Below are 17,137 nucleotides of genomic sequence, written 5' to 3' on the forward strand. Positions count from 1 at the left end.
AGAAGAACAGTACACTTCCTTCGGGAATTGGGAGAGGAGCTTTATCTGGCCCTTATTTAGTTCCAACTTTGGATACTCACCCTCTCTTGCAATGATCATCTGAATCGCCTCGAAGCTCCCCACCAAAAAATAAATTGGATTGGATAGACAGAGAACAACAAAGAAAGCTTAGTACTAGACAGGAAACGGTTAGCCTGCACTCACATATACCTTACTAGGTAGGACACGAACATAAGTTACTCCTCACTAAGTTATTGAAGATTTCTCTGCACACCCCTCCTAAAACTGTTCTGCGCCTCAGCTGTTGACACATGCCTTGTTAGAGTTATAAGCCAACATGGACTATCCCAAAATACACCACGTTCAGTAAAAAACATGCTTCAACACTATAAACTACTAAATACTAAAATGAAAATAGACCCAAGACATGAATAGTACCATATAGCCATTTTAAGGTGTATAGCAGCCAGTTGTGTATAAACTAAAATTGAAAGATCAATGAAGTAATCACAGGATGTAATTAAGAACTTGCATTTTCTAACATACTGGTCACTCAATACCATGTCATTTAACTCCATAAGTTTGTAAACAGTTGTTGATGTTATGTTGTGGCTTTTAATTGGTTGGGATGATATTCTACCAGCTCTGCCTTCTGACCAGAGATGGTCTCCCCAAGAAACTACTGAATTGATCTGGACAATAAGATGCTGGACACTATGCAAAGTACATGCTTGCAACGAAGGAACTATGATTGGATTTGAACTGTAATACTGCAACTAGGTGGAGAAATCTACCATACGGGGAGGGGATGGGGAGGGCTGGGGGAATCCCAGAGCCTATGAAACTGTGTTATAAAATCAAATGTAATTTTTTTAAAAAAAGACTGAATGAGTAGCACTCATCAAAAAAAAAGGAGAATTCTTTTTTAAGAATCTTCTTTCTAAATAAAATATCTTCTATAATAACACACATAACCATATCTAGAGATGAAAGTAAGTCTTGACTAAATTTTAGGGAACTTTTATTGATTTTTACAATATCGGGTTTTATAGAAATAGTAATCATTTTGTTAATGTCATATTGTGAATATGAAAGAAATTCTATTCTTATTATATTTTTGTGAACTATATGCGCATAAAGTATCACATGGATAATATGAAAATACTTGATAAATTGGAAAATTTGGAAAATGGATATATAAGAATCAATTTTACTTTTTATTTATTTTCTCTATTTTAATTTTTAAAAAACAGTGAATGGGGGAAACTTAAATATCAAATCTATAATACAAAACACATGAATTTTAAAATTTAAATTTGCAATATAGTTTCATTACAATGAAAACAAAGTGATACTTAAGATTATTTCATACAGTAGGTATACTTACAGTGACATTAGTGGCAAATAACATAGTCATATCTTAGGATATCCATGAATCTATTATTATAATCTTAAATGTATATATAGTAGAAAATATAACACTCTTTAAGGGTGGCAAGTGATTAGCATGTGATAACTCTCAAGAATTTCCCATATCTCTTTAGTTAAAATTATTGTAACTACTTAAAAATTTTGGAGAAAAATAAGCTTTCAACACTTGTATTCAAAATTAACTGAGAGAAAAACATTTAAAATGTTGAAATAATTATTGAAGCTATCTTTTCAGAATGGTTACAATGCTTAGGAAAAGATTAGTTTCTTTTTCATTAACCAACAGTCTTACAGCAAATGGAATGTCATGGTTAATGCATGGATACACTAAACTCAAATATTCAGCATTATTCTTAATATAAATAGCTTGTAGTATCAAACAAAACCATTTTTCTGACATGAGCTAAAAAATCTAATAAAGGGGTAATGAAAGCATTAAAATGAAAGCCATGGTTACATTATCTATGGAAATTTATTTAACTGGTTAGCATTTTGACTTAAATAACTACATGCAATTCGTTAGTAGGTACATGAGTTTTTTATAGGCTGCATTTTTAACTGTTCCACTGACAGTTCAACATTCATATGAGTACCCCTAGTTCTTCCATGAATTTCAAATTTATATTTGGCAAGCAACAGGAAATTACTCCATGGACTCTGTTTATTCTAAAATAAAATTTAAGACATGGTGTATTTCACTGTTTTAATACCATTTATTTGGAAGTCATTTTTATTGTTTATTCCAAACAATTGGAATTTATTTTTTAATATTTATTATTTCATAATTTTTACTAATATTCATAATATTTAATATTTACTATTCAATAAATTGGAATTTATTTCATAATATAATTGTGATAACAGACTGATATTATGACTGTATGTCATAAAATCAACTTAACTAGTCAGTTTTCATCCTACATTCGTAATAATGCCTCCTACAATATGAAATTTGATATGTATGGAAAAAAATCATAAATTTAAAGGTGACTGTTATTGTTTAGCTATCATGAGAATAGCTTGCTTGCAAACAGTTTACTGTCTGGACCTTAATGATATGAATTTGAATCCTTATAGTTAATGAACTTTCATTGTTTTCTGAGGGTTGTGTTATTCAAAATACAGAAATATTGGAACTTACACATTAGATATATGCTGAATCTCAGCTGATTAGAAACAATCAGTTTTGTAACACAAATGTTGAAGAGTTGCTTATTAGTATACTCATATTATAGTCAGGAAAAATAACAATATCAAGCAAAGGAACAAACCTACACATAGTGGCCAGTAGGTCTCATACTAAAATTTTAGAATGAACAACTCTCAATGGGCACATAGGATGCTTCTCCTATTAGGAATAATATTTTACTAGTATTATTGCAGGAGAAAAGAGAGTGTTCCAGAATTTACAAAATCAGAGTGATATATCTACCTCTTAAAAATATATAATGTATGACATGTGAGTCCCAGTTTATCATAAATTGAATGTATTATGTTACACAGCAAGTGCATGCAATTCTGGATAGCTAGTGTTGTTATTCTTTATGTATATTACACTACTGTTTCAAAAACAAAATTGTACAATTTGCATCTTTTTCTTTTTAAAAGCGAATGAATAACAATTTCAACTTAATTACTTCCATGTAGCTCCAACTCTGATGATTTGTCAAAAATTTTATTGTGTATTTTTTATTTCCATGTAGAATTGCACATTTTGGTGCTCAATAATCCTAAAATATATGTTTATCCTTCAGTTTCTCATTCAATAAGTCTCAATACATTTTTGCTGTTTTAAATATATCCAGAAATTTTAATCAAATTAGTTCACATTTCATTGTCAAATTGGGAGCTAGAAATGCTATAGGAAAATATGTATTGGCAAGGAAATTTTAACCAAAAAGATAAAATAAAAAATTGGTATGCCAAAAAATTATCATTGTTGATATTAAATAAGTAATTATTATTCACATACATTTATAATCAGTAAAAACTTTTGTAATCAAAATCAGAACTTTGATTTTACAAAATGTTGTTGGATCACTGTGTATAAATTTTAAAAACAGGTGTTTATAATACCTGAAAAACCTTTCTTTAGGAGAAGCAGGACTGAAGGCTGTGATTCAACGATTTCTCTAAAGACCACCAGAAGCAAGGGCAGTTAGTGTAAAAACAAACAAATGTTACTGCATGAAGCTAAGAAGCTTCTGCACTGTAAAGAAAACCCTCAAAAAAGTGAAGAGGCAAACAACAGAGTGAGAGATATATTGCCTTATTATGTGACTAATAATAGGACAAGTTTTCAGGCTGTATAAAGAGCTTAAGAAACTCAACAACAACAACAAAAATCAAAAACACAGCTAAGAAACGGGCAAAGGATATAAACAGGCAATTTTCAAATACTGAAATAGAAATGTCCAAAAGACAATTTTTTAAAATGCTATCAGAAAAATGCAAATAAGAACCACAATATTTTAAATCACCACAGTTAGAATTGCCATCACCTGAAAATTAAAAAATAATTTTAAAAAATCAATAAATACTGATGAAGATGTGAAGAAAAAGTTACCCCAATCTACTGACTGTGGGAATATAAATCTGTACAACCATTTGAAACACAGTCTGGAGATCTCTTACAAATCTGGAAATAGATCTACCATAAGATTCTGCCATCCTGCTCCTAGGAATTTACCCATGAAAAATGAAATTCACATACAAATTACTTGTATATATTTATTGTAGCTCATTTCATAATAGCTAAGATATACAATTAACCCAGTTTCATCAATGGTTGAGATAAAGAAAATGTGATTAATATAAACTGATATACTATGCAGCCACAAAATGAATGAGATACTATCTTTTGTGACTAAAATGAAAACCATTATGCTTAGCAAAGCAAGCAAATCACAGAAAATAAATACCAACTATTTTCCCTGATCTGTAGTATACAAATACAGAATACAAAAGATGTATTCTGGGCCCCATGCGTTAGCCTAGTGGCTAGAGTCCTTTCTTTGAACATGCCAGGATCCAACATGGGTACCAGTTCTAACTCCAGGGGCCCCACTTCCAATCCAGCTCCTTGCTTGTGACCTGGGAAAGCAGTCGAGGACAGCCTAAAGCTTTGGGACCCTGCGCCCATGTGGGAGACCTGGAAGAAGCTCCTGGCTCCTGGCTTCAGATAGGCTCATCTCTGACTGTTGTGGTCACTTGGGCAGTGAATCACCAGACAGAAGATCTTCCTCTCTGTGTATCTTTCTCACCTACTCTCTGTCTCTCTGTCTCTACTCCTCTCTGTATATCTGAGCTTCCAACAAAAATAAAATGGATCTTTATATAAAAAATAGATTCTATACAAGCAAATAAACATTTTGATTTTGATTATTTCAACAGTCTTAGTATTGTTGAGGAATGTCTTTTTTCTCTACTTAATATTGAATTTTTCACCTAATGAAGCTTCAGGCCTAGAATTATTAAGGGAAATGAAAGTACATCATTGTAAAAGTTAAGAAAAATGAGAGGAGAATGGTGAAAACATGGGAAGGAGGAAAAGGAGGTGCAAAGTATCATTTGCTTCTAAATCTGAATTGTTAAATGCATAAAATATGTTCACTTTATAAAATAAAATCTAAAAAAGAAGAGAAAAACAGTGATTCTAGCAGGCAGTGTATACTACACGTAAGAACTTCACCAAAGAGTAGCTCATAGAAGCAGGTATACAAATGCAATGTAATATGAAAGGAACCAGTAACCTCTCTTTATTAAAAACGAACATGCATTTCAATAGTGCAATGGATTACAGGTTATTGAGTAATTACTGTGAAATGCTGTTTCAGAACTCAGAGTTTGTTGCTGAAGTTATTTTTTGTCAGCTTGCCTAGCATGCTAAAATATTTCCGTATCTTACTGTTTGGGCTATGTAAATAGTAATTCCTGATGCAATGGTATGTTGTTTCTATTTGTAAACATTTCATTGAAATATCACTAACCATGAATAGAAACGCATACATTTTAAGTGTGGTCTTAACGAATGACTTTTCACCACCTAAATATTCTATTTAAGTAGCATTTAGATAAAGAAAGCAAGCATGCACAGACTCATAGAAACCTGCATTGGCTTTTTCAGTCATTACAGCCTCCAAGTAAAGCAGAATTCTGATTTTGACCATCACAGGTACATTCAGCCACTTTCACAAGTTTATGCAAGTGAAAAGTATAGACTATTTTGGTTCCACCTTCTTTATTCAAAATTCAGGTTTTGAGTTTCATCCCTATTAGCTTATGTAAAGCTTGATATCATTTTCAATATTCACAGGACAGTACAATAGAACTCTGCAGTATTGCAATAGTTGTATGCCTGCACTGTAATCTCTACAGTATAATATAGCAGTTAGGATGCACGCATCAACTCTAAACATAAAAATATAGTTAATGAAGACAAAATTTAAAAAATGAAATGAATGTATATCCGTATTGTTGCAAAAGCAGTTTTGTAAAGTTTTTTTAAAAATATAATGTAACTGAGACACAATTTCATTTTTTAATTTAAACGCAAACAGCTATATTACATTTTCACAACTCATATGTCAATATTTTGTGTGATTGCACTGGACTTTAATCACCCATTTTTTCTGTAAAATATCCTTTGAGTAGTTTTAAGTTCATGCTATCACAAAAAGATATTATTGAATATTTGGTAATCTATCTTTGGGAGAAAATACTGTACATTAAAGCTTTCAAAGTCAATAGATTCTCAATTTTCCAAATTGCTTGCACTTAATTATCCTCTTCATGGTAATGTACATGTGTTCTAATGCCTCCATATTCTCAGTAGCTATAGGTCTATTTCATTGTTTCTTTTCCATTTTTTTGGATATATAATATGCTCATTTGACCACTCTCCTGATTCCTAAAAGAAAGTTTCTTTCCATGTACAGTAAGAATAGAACTACAGTAGTCTGGATCTTCCTCCTGCTTATCACTCCTGTGTAATCACCAGGAAAATATTAGAAAAATCACAATTGAAGGACATTCTCAAAATACCTCATAGGGCCTTTTCAAAATTTGTAGGGCATGGAAAACTGGAAAAGTTAGAAAACTTGATCCAGTCAGGAAAAGATTAAATAACATGGTCACTCCATGTCAGCGGTATGCTGGATGAAAATTTGTAGCAAGAAGAAAGATCTGGTTAAAATCTAAAGTAAGTTAGCCATAAAGTTCATTATTGAGGTATTATTTTGGCTCAATAATTGTATCCAATAGACCATATTATTGTAAGTTACCAATAATATGAGACTATTGATAGATGGGACATAGCTATTCTCTGTATTATCACACAACATTTCTTAACTTTCAAATATCTTTAAAAGAAAAAAAGTTTAAAAATAGATTAAGAACTTTTTAAACTTTTGCTTTTTTCATTTTCATGAGGCTTTTGTTCTGAAATTTTAATAACCTGAAGTATTCTGTCAATAAATATTTTGCTCAACCTTAACTTAGGTAAAAATTAAAGCCGGGTAGGGGTGGGGATTAAAGCTTTGTTCATCTATACATGCTTAAAAGAATTAAATAAAACGTTTATAACATGAAATGTAAAAGGTCACTGAATACTTAAAAGTTTCTTTGTAGTCTCAGGAAGAGAGATTAAAGGGAACATAGATGGCTACACTGTCTCACTGCACTGATACTGCATGATTGACTTACTGTGACAAAGAGTAAATGAGATTTTTTTTAAGACTACAAAGCTACAGTGACTGGCTTTTCTGCCCCAAGGATACAGTAGGTAACAGAAGTCAAAATATGTCTTCTTTTGAAGGAAGAAACATCATTTTTATTTTACCAATAGAAAAGATTAATTCCAGTAGAGCTGATCTTCATGAATATATTTCCTTTCAGACATTGCCAAGGTCAATGGAAATTTAACTTGTCTGGTGAATTTGTACTGGTTAGGTGGCTTATGTCTTCTTAGAGAAAATATAACTCACCATCTATCACACTTGCTTTTTAAAGTTCAGGTTGAATATTTCTATTTCTAGCTCAGACTTTACATGCTCAGCTGATTTTTTTTCCTCCTAGCTGTATTCTGAGATTTGTTTTCATGCATCTCAAAGCTCAGATTATATTGATTAAAGTTGGCTGTGAAATCCAAAAAAGAAACAAAAGATTATTTGCTGTAAAGTGGTAAACACATAACAGTGAACTTTTAAGCAGCGACTGAGCTTGATATTTATTTTAACTAGAATTATCCAGCGATGAGAAAATTAGTATTATGTGTCTATGTGTGGGAGCATGAGTAATGCAGTGGCCTTTATAGAATCGATGATTTATGTAATTGGTATACAATTTTAAAAGGATGTAAAATGTGGAATAATACGAAGCTAAAAAACAAAATATTGAACTTTTGTATTTTAAAGTGTTTGCTTTAAATTAAATCAGTAATACATTGGTCTTCAGTATTTGCTCCATTTTGAATTACCTGTGTTAATGATTTATGATTTTCTCTCATTGACATGTCTTCCTAATTTCCCAACTCAAGGTAACAGAATAATCCTGAGCTTAAACATAAAAGTGTTCTATTCTATATTTCCAGCAGTAAAATAAGATTTTCTTAATCCGTGCTGGCATATTAATAAGTTAATACACTGGTTTTATTTTTGTTTTTACTGAAACACTCAACTTTTTCAATATATAGGCTTATTTTCTTTCTTAATGTACTGTGTAAGCACATTACAAGTTTCCTTTGGAAATGCTGATTTGTATGAACATATATGCAACTGCTATAAAATGAGAATTTCAGATCTGTTGAAGGAGAAAATAATATGATAGAAATCCACAAATAATTAGTATAGCCTATGACTTATTTAAAAGTATTTAATGTGGAGCAAGTGTTGTGGCACAGCGAGTTAACCCACTGTCTGCAATGCTGGTACTCCTTACCAGCACTGGTTCTACTGTTTGCTGTTCCAACTCCAATGCAGCTACCTGTTAACATGCCTAGGAAAGCAGCAGACTAGTGTTCAAATACTTGGACCCCTATCATTCTTGTTGAGGAGCCGAATGGATTGCCCAGTTTTCAGCTTTGGGGAACAAACCAGCACATGGGAGATTCTCTCTCAATCTCTCTCTCTCTCTCTCTCTCTCTCTCTCTCTCTCTCTCTCTCTTTCGCTCTCTCCCTCTCTCTCTCTCTCTCTCTCCCTTTTTCTCTGCTCAGATAAGTAAGTATTTAATCATGTAATAGTCCTTTTTCTATTCTGAAAAAGAAAAATAATGGGGTTTTCCCCATCCTTGATTGTGGAATATGACTTTCACACATAAGACTTAATAAGTAAATTAATGGAAAAATAAAGCCTAAAATGCTGATGAATGAAATTATACAAGTCACTTGACTAATCATCTTTTTTTTTAAAGATTTATTCATTTTATTACAGCCAGATATACACAGAGGAGGAGAGACAGAGAGGAAGATCTTCCGTCCGATGATTCACTCCCCAAGTGAGCCTGAACGGGATGATGCGCGCCAATCCGAAGCCGGGAACCAGGAACCTCCTCCAGGTCTCCCACGTGGGTGCAGTGTCCCAATGCACTGGGCCATCCTCGACTGCTTTCCCAGGCCACAAGCAGGGAGCTAGATGGGAAGTGGAGCTGCCGGGATTAGAACCGGCGCCCATATGGGATCCCAGGGCTTTCAAGGTAAGACTTTAGCCGCTAGGCCACGCCGCCGGGCCCTTGACTAATCACCTTAAACAAATTAGAGGAAGTCAAACTAGTGAAAAGGGTATCAGTAAGGTGGTGTTTCTTTGTGGCACAGGAATCTTTAGAAAAATAGAATCACGCAAAATTTTACAAATCACCTGAATTCTCTTTATTTTTCACATTAGTAAAAACATCAATTGGTCTTTGTGTGAATACATTTCAGAAATTAAAACATGTACTTGCCCCCAAAGTGGCACAGTGTAAGAATTGTGCTGGTAACCTGAATTTGGCCCACTTGTCTTACCACGGGTCCTGACTCTGTTGTACAGTGTATACCTGCCTTAAGTGGGCACAGTTTAAGAACTGTGCTATTAACCTGTCCCACTTGCACCATGGAGTTGTCAAGCTTTGATGCTATGTTTCATTGCAGAGACCCTTCATTCTCGTTTACCTGAAGCACTTCTTAACTTGAAAATTGGAGAATAGCATTTACAAGGTATTCGTTAAGTTTAACTAAATAAGCAAGACTTTATTTCCTGTTATTTTAGAAATAAAATATTGAAAATAGTTTTAGTCAATAGCATGTCAATCTCATACAAAAAAGAATTTTATATTTAAATTTTTGGCATCTTTTGCTCTGCACAAAATTCTAGTGAATAAAAAACATTTAATGTGGTATATAAGCTAAATGGCATTAGAAACTGCAGTGCCTTGGCTTGTTTTAAATCAGAATTAGAGATGTGTCAACCTGTCACAACTCCTATGCACCAAGTACACTATAGTACTTCACACCCCTTTGAGTTCATATCAATCATTTGGAAATAACATTTTTTCCCTCAGAATGAGCTGTCACTGCCAATTTAAATAGTGGCTCTTGAACTGGATTTGATCCAAAATTTCAGCGAGCCATTTGGTTCATTATATTACAATCCAACGGATTTGTAGAATCATATTTTCATGCTGTTTCTAAAGCAAATACAATTACATGTGTGCAAAGATTTCAGTAAAAAATTAAGATAGCTTCTTAAGCTATGTATTTAAATTCTTATTCATTTCTGCCTCAATATTGTTTTTGATTCAGTAACCAGCAATCAGCTGAGGGTTTTGTGTTTTTTTTTTTTTTTCATAGAATTGTATCTATTTGATTCTACAGTGCCTTACCTCTGGTTATTTGTGCTTATCATGTTGCAAACACAGCTTTATAACATCCCTTTTCTGTTCCTGTCACAATACTGTAAAACACTGCATGCTTTTCAATGAAGATTGTGCTCAGGGTAAAATAGTATTTGTGAACACACAAACACGAAGAGGTGGGTTTTTTGTTTGTTTGTTTTGTTTTGTTTTTCACTTTATCACAGATCCTCTACCTGTAATTTCATCCAAGTTCTGAGGTTTACGATTGTTATTTCTATGTCTATGTCACAAAGCATTACACCATGTGTTGCATAGGACTGACAGTATAAAATCAGCTGTGTATACTCCACAAGAGGAAAACATCTGTTGCCCATTTCTTCTTGGGATTTTGTTTTGTTTTACTTCAAAATAAAAAATAAAGTACTTATATTTTACGAGAAAATAGCATCATCCAGATGTTTTAATTTGTAAGTGGCCAATTTCAAGTGTATTTTTATTTTTGACTCAAGTAAAATTTGTAAACTTCTTATGTAAAACATGCTTGCAGACAGTTGGTACAAGGAATGAAAGAAATAATAAGGAAATTATATCTTAAATTTATCAAAAATGATAAACTCCTTATTGGGATGGTCTGAAGCAGTATAAAGTCCAAATCAGAATACTCAGTTTTGTTTCCCAAGTGTCAGCTTGCTGTCACTTGAAGCTCACCATGTTAGTTTAGTTGGTAGTCAAAATGAAAGTAAAAATTAAATATCTGCATCATTGGAAAGCTATAACATGATTAAATCAGCAGATTTAAAGAAATTTGAATTACAGGAAGTGTCACAAGACAGGGAGGGTATAAGAATCACTGTAATATTACAGTGATGCTGGAAATTCCAAAATTCTTTTATTTGTATTTTTTCTATGATATCTGAAAATATACTTGTTGTAGCATACTTCCTTGTATCTTTTAACAGAAACAGAAGTAGTCAAGGTTTCCTTGATCAACAACTATGTTATTTATAATCCTCTTGTACCCTTCTGTTTTCCCTAGGAAATTTACGTTCTGGTATGGACAACATTATTATTCTTGAGCATTTGCAATTATGAAATTGATTCTTCCCTGGTGAAAACTTCCCTCTCAATCATGGGCAGTGATTCCCACTTCCCTAATTAATTTATGGAAACAATGTCATGAACTGTCATATTTTCACTTCTTCATTTTCATTTACAAATTATTGATCAGCAACTATTATTAAAGCTAATTCATCACACGTTCTTGCCTTCCCCTTGAGGTTGACTTTATCAGTGCTGCCTTCCGTCATCGATGTGTAGAATGGCTTCATGACTTAGTCCATTTTCTATGATTAGAAGTGTTTTGCCAGAGGTCTCAGTGACTTCTGATTTTATCATTTATTTAGCTTATAATTGCATTCTGCAAAATTAGTTTCAATTTTCAGATTTCAGAAAATTTTATCTTTAGCAGGTTTCATTTGGCCATAAAAGCAAATAACACACTCACCACACAATGCCAATTATTGCTTAATAAAAATAAATAAATAAAAGTTGAACATTCCCTGATACCACAGTTTGATCATGACAACATCTGTACTCAAATTTGTATGAAACAGTCTTTACCTTTCATTCCTAGCTTCAGTTTATATAGCAATACAAGATTTTTTCAATATTCAGGAGGAATAATGTTTGTTAGATCCTGTTTTTTCACTTTGTGGTAGACAAATTTAAAAGTAACCATACTCTGGATTATTTTTATTTTTCTAAATTATTACAGCAATCCTATTGGGCATGAAGGGATAAAATCATTATGGCTTTGACTTGATTAATTGGATTTATAATAGTTCCTTTTGTCCCTTATTTCTACATGAAAATTTCTGCACATCTGCCTTAAGTTTTGAGCATTCATTCTAGTTAGAGAGGTAAAATAGAATCCCACATTTGGCTTCTCCCTGGTCTCAAAAAATGAAGTTCAGCATATTACAGCCATTGGGAACAATCTGCCCCAACTCCCTCTCTTGAAAATAGCATTTTATAGGAACACAGACAATCTTATTTGCTTATATGTCTGCCATAGTTACTTTAACAGTACAATGGTAGCATGAAACAGTTAAGACAGAGCTAACAAATCCTAAATATTTAATATATAGGCCTATGTAAATAATGAAAAACATTCAAATTCCTATGTGAAAATAACAATAGGTCAGATTCTTGCCTTAGAATATTAGTCAAAACTTTAAAATGAAAAATTCCAGGGCTCACTGAGTTTGTGTAGTACAAATTAAATCTCTTTCAAAGTCCAACCATGTCAAGTTGGGAGATTTTGTACCACATAACTTTCAAATATATCTAAACTTTGTTAATTTGCTAGAATATAGACATGAAAAAGTATAAAGTGTTATATTCCATTTTTTCTTCGCTTTTCCTCTCCTCTTGTCCTTCCTTTGTTCTTTCTCTTCCTTTGATCCTTCCTATCATTCTGCCAAATCTCATTGGTGAGAACTTGTATGAACCAGGGTAGTTTCAGATGGGATCAAGCGCATTCAGTATGGTATGGCTGTAGACATGAAGAGTAGTTTCAGAGAACTGCAAGTGACAGCTCCCTGCAATCTGCTCTACTCATTGCAACATAAATTACTTTCTTGCAACACTCTGCTGTCAGTGATAGGCTTGCATATTAGCAAAGCAAATTTTCATATTTTGAGGTTCTACAATAGTAGTGATTAAAAATACATATATTACTATTTCTCGAACCATACTTGCGCTGCCTTGAGCCACGAGACAGCTGCTAGTGGTTCCCCAACCAATGTTCTCTAGTGTTTGCAGCCCTTTCTCTTTAAGGTGCCTGAGGAAGTGCACCATTGGGAGGAGGAGGTGGAGACCTTTGCATTCCAAGCAGAAATTGCCCAACTCATGTCTGTCATCAACACCTTCTATTCCGACAAGGAGATCTTCCTGTGGGAGTCAATCTCCAACGCATCCGATGCTTGGGATAAGATTTGCTAGGAGAGCCTACAGACCTATCCAAATTAGACAGTGGGAAGGAGCTGAACATCGACATCATCCCCAACCCCCAGGAGTGCACACTGATTCTGGTGGACACAGACATTGGCACAAGTAAAGCCAATCTTATTAACAACTTGGGAACCACTGCCAAATCAGGCACGTAAGCATCCATGGATGCTCTTAAGGTTGGTGCAGACATCTCTGTGATTGGGAAGTTTTTGTTTTTGTTTTGTTTTTTTTTTAATCTGCCCACCTGGTGGCTGAGAAGGTTGTGATCACAAAACACAATGATGATGAGCAGTACACCTGGGAATCTTCTGCTGGGGGCTCTTTACTGTGTTCACCGATCATGGTGAGTCCATTTGCTGAGGCACCAAAGTGATCCTGCATCTGTAAGAGTACCAGATCAAGTACATGGAGGAGAGGCAGGTTAAAGAGATATCTAAGAAATACTTGGAGTTCATTGGCTATCCCATCACCCTCTACTTGAAGGAACGAGAAAAGGAAATCAGTGATGATGAAAGAGAGGAAGAGAAGGGGGAGAAACAGGAGGAAGCTAAGTAGAGTGAGGAGAAGCCCACGATCCAGGATGTGGGCTCTGACAAAGAAGATACCAGCAAGGATAAGCAAAAGAAAACCAAAAAGATCAAGAAAAAATACATTGATCAGGAAGAACTGAACAACACTGAGCCCATTGGAACCAGAAACCCTGATGATCACCCAGGAGGAATATGAGGATTTCTATGAGCCTGAGCAATGATTGGGAAGACCATTTGGCAGTCAAGTACTTTTCTGTAGCAGGGTAGCTAAAAATCAGGGCACTGCTTATCATTCCTCACTGCACTCTCGTTGACTTCTTTGGGAACAAGAACAATGACAACATCAAGCTGTGTGTCCAGCATGTGTTCCTCCTGGACAGCTCTGATGGGCTGATTCCAGAGTAACTTAACTTCATCTGCAGCATGGTCTACTCTGAGGACTGCCCCTGAACACTCCCCGAAAAATGCTGCAGAAGAGCAAGATCTTGAAAGTCATCTGCAAAAAACATTGTAAAGAAGTGCCTCAACCTCTTCTTGGAGCTGGCAGAAGACAAGGATACCTACAAGAAATTCTATGCGGCTTTCTTAAACAACCTGAAGCTTGGCATCCATGAAAACTCCACCAGCTGGCGCTGCTTTTCTGAGATGCTGACTATTACACTTCCCAGTCTGGAAATGAGATGACTTCAATGTCAGATTATGTCTCTCACATGAAGGAGATCCAGAAGTCCATTCACTACATCACTGGTGAAAGCAAAAGAGCAGGTGGCCAATTCTGCTTTTGTAGAGCACGTGTGGAAGCAAGTCTTTGAGGTGGAATACATGATGGAGACAATCTATAAGTACTGTGTGCAACAGCTCAAGGAGTTTGATGGGAAGAGCCTGGTGTTGGTTACCAAAGAGAGACTTGAGCTATCTGAAGATGAGGAGAAAAAGAAGAAAATGGAGGAGAGAAAGGTAAAGTTTGAAAGCCTCTGTAAACTCATGAAAGAGATCCTGGATTAGAAGGTTGAGAAGGTGACCATCTCCAATAGGCTTGTGTCTTCACCCTGCTGCATTGTGACCGGCACCTACGGCTGAACAGGCAATATGGAGCAGACCATGAAAGATCAGGTACTTCGAGACAACTCTACCATGAGCTACATGATAGCCAAGAAGTATCTGGAGATCAACCCTGACCATCCCATCATGGAAAAACTGCGCCAGGAGGCCGAGGCAGACAAGAACGATGAAGTGGTAAAGGATCTGGTGCTGCTGCTGTTTGAAATTGCATTGCTCTCTTCAGATGTCTCCGTTGAGGACCCCCAGACCCACTCTACCTGCGTCAACTGCTTGATCAAGCTATGCCTAGGCATTGATGAGGATGAAGTGATAGCAGAAGAATCCCGTGCAGCTGATCATGATAAGATTCCCCCTCTTGAGGGAGATGGGGACTCCTCCAGGATGGAAGAAGTGGATTAGGAGCTCCTCCTGGGAACCCTCATGCCCTCTCTATAGTGTCTCCCTGGTAGCAGCCCCAAGTGGCCCTGTCCCACCTGGTTCCCCTGCTCATGTGTAGTGGTCTAGTTCTCTCCTGTCCAGTGTCTTAAGGCAAAAAAAAAAAAAAAAGGGCCTCAAGCCCCAATACCTCCTTAATTTGACAATGGGGTTGAATATTGTGTATTGTGGATTTTTGTTGTTGTTGTTTATTTTGTTCTGGAATTAAAATGTGCAAAATAAAGATGATGCTGCTTTGTAAAAAAATTACTAGTTGAAACATTTTTTTTCTGGGCTTAAGTTTGGGAAGTTTGAATAGGCCACTTATTTGTGAGGATGTAACATCTACTCAATGCTGAAAGCATGTTTCTGTACCAGTATTTCATTTTCTAAGATTTGTTTATTTTGAAAGTCAGAATTATATATAGAGAGGGAGAGATTAGGGATAGAAGGGAGGAGAGAAAGAGAAAGAGAGAGAGAGAGAGAGAGACAGACAGACATGATGTTGAGGATGGGGAAATGCAAACACACAATTGCATGCAATTCTCCCATGTGGGTGTCAGGGGCCCAAACATCATCTGCTGCTTTTCCCAGGTGTTATCAGGGAGCTGATTCAGATGGCGAAACATTTATGTTTGGCATTATAGGAACTTTTGTACCAATAATTCTTAACTGCCAACTGACTACCTACTTGTTTGCACCCATATATTGGACAAAAGCAGTGATTTATTTATACATTTATTATGTCTACTTTCTTCATATCTCGAAAATAAACTCTACCATGTCTCTTTAGAAGGGAAGGGTCTCACTAGACTGTTGAAATTGCACTCTTCCCAGGGACCTGAGTTTCTTCTCCACATTCCATAGGTAAGGAACAGCTGGCTTGGGGTTCTGAGTCTTAGTTCCTAAGGGACTCTTACATGAATTCTGGAATGTATTTCTTGGATATGGCTAAAATGACAATGGCAACTTGATGTAAAGGAATAAAGCGTTCCCTACTACAAGGCAGTGTGGATTTGAAGACTTTGAGATGAACATCATAAATCTTACTTTGAAACTAGAGAATGCAAAGTCTGAAAACATCTCCCTGCTTCTTCAAAACATTCTTGTGACACAAATGGTTTCTCACCATTTCAAGTTACCACACTTGAGATAAGAATCAGTTACAATGTAATATTCAAAAGACAAACACAGTCATTGAATTCATTAATCACTGTAATGAATATTTTCATCATCCCCATCCTCAGGTTTGAAAGTTAACTTCTGATTTTCAGAGTATATTTTTCAGATATATGTATTTTTAAAACTTCTTTTAGTTCCAAGACTACATTTTTCTAAACAAATAATGACCATACAGATTGAAGCATATTTTCATCACTATTTTAATATATTTTGATGATATTTAAATATTCAATAATGATATTTTTCATATCTGGTTATATATTTTCAGAAGATTTCATATATGTTGATTAATTATAAATTCTCATTTTATTAGCGAAGCGTTTGGCCTAGCAGTTAATACACTGGTTAGGATGCTGGTGCTCTAATGGAGTTTCTACATTCTGCCTGTTCTCTACCTCCTGTTTTCAGCTTTTTGCTAATGTGGATTATGGAAGACAATCCCCTTACCTACCTCTTGCAGACATTTGGGGAGTAAATCAGTGGATGTAAGCTCTTTTCATTCCAAAATAATAAAAACTGAAACACAAATTTCTATTTACTGATTGCCAGATTATCTGCAAAAATAAATTAATAAAATATATCCATTTCCATATATTATAATCCACTATATTTGCTATCCAATGAGCTTCATAATGATTATTTATCTGACATTTTTTTAATATAGTCTCATTTTTACAAG

At 34.8% G+C, this 17,137-nt stretch overlaps 1 pseudogene; it reads left to right on the top strand.

Annotated features, from left to right (window-relative positions):
- Positions 1-986: 986 nt before the first annotated feature.
- On the top strand, positions 987-15,302 carry LOC101527949 (heat shock protein HSP 90-beta-like; annotated as a pseudogene).
- The last annotated feature ends 1,835 nt before the right edge of the window (positions 15,303-17,137 follow it).

Source organism: Ochotona princeps, chromosome 11, assembly GCF_030435755.1.
Source record: "Ochotona princeps isolate mOchPri1 chromosome 11, mOchPri1.hap1, whole genome shotgun sequence".
Taxonomy (NCBI): Eukaryota; Metazoa; Chordata; class Mammalia; order Lagomorpha; family Ochotonidae; genus Ochotona; species Ochotona princeps.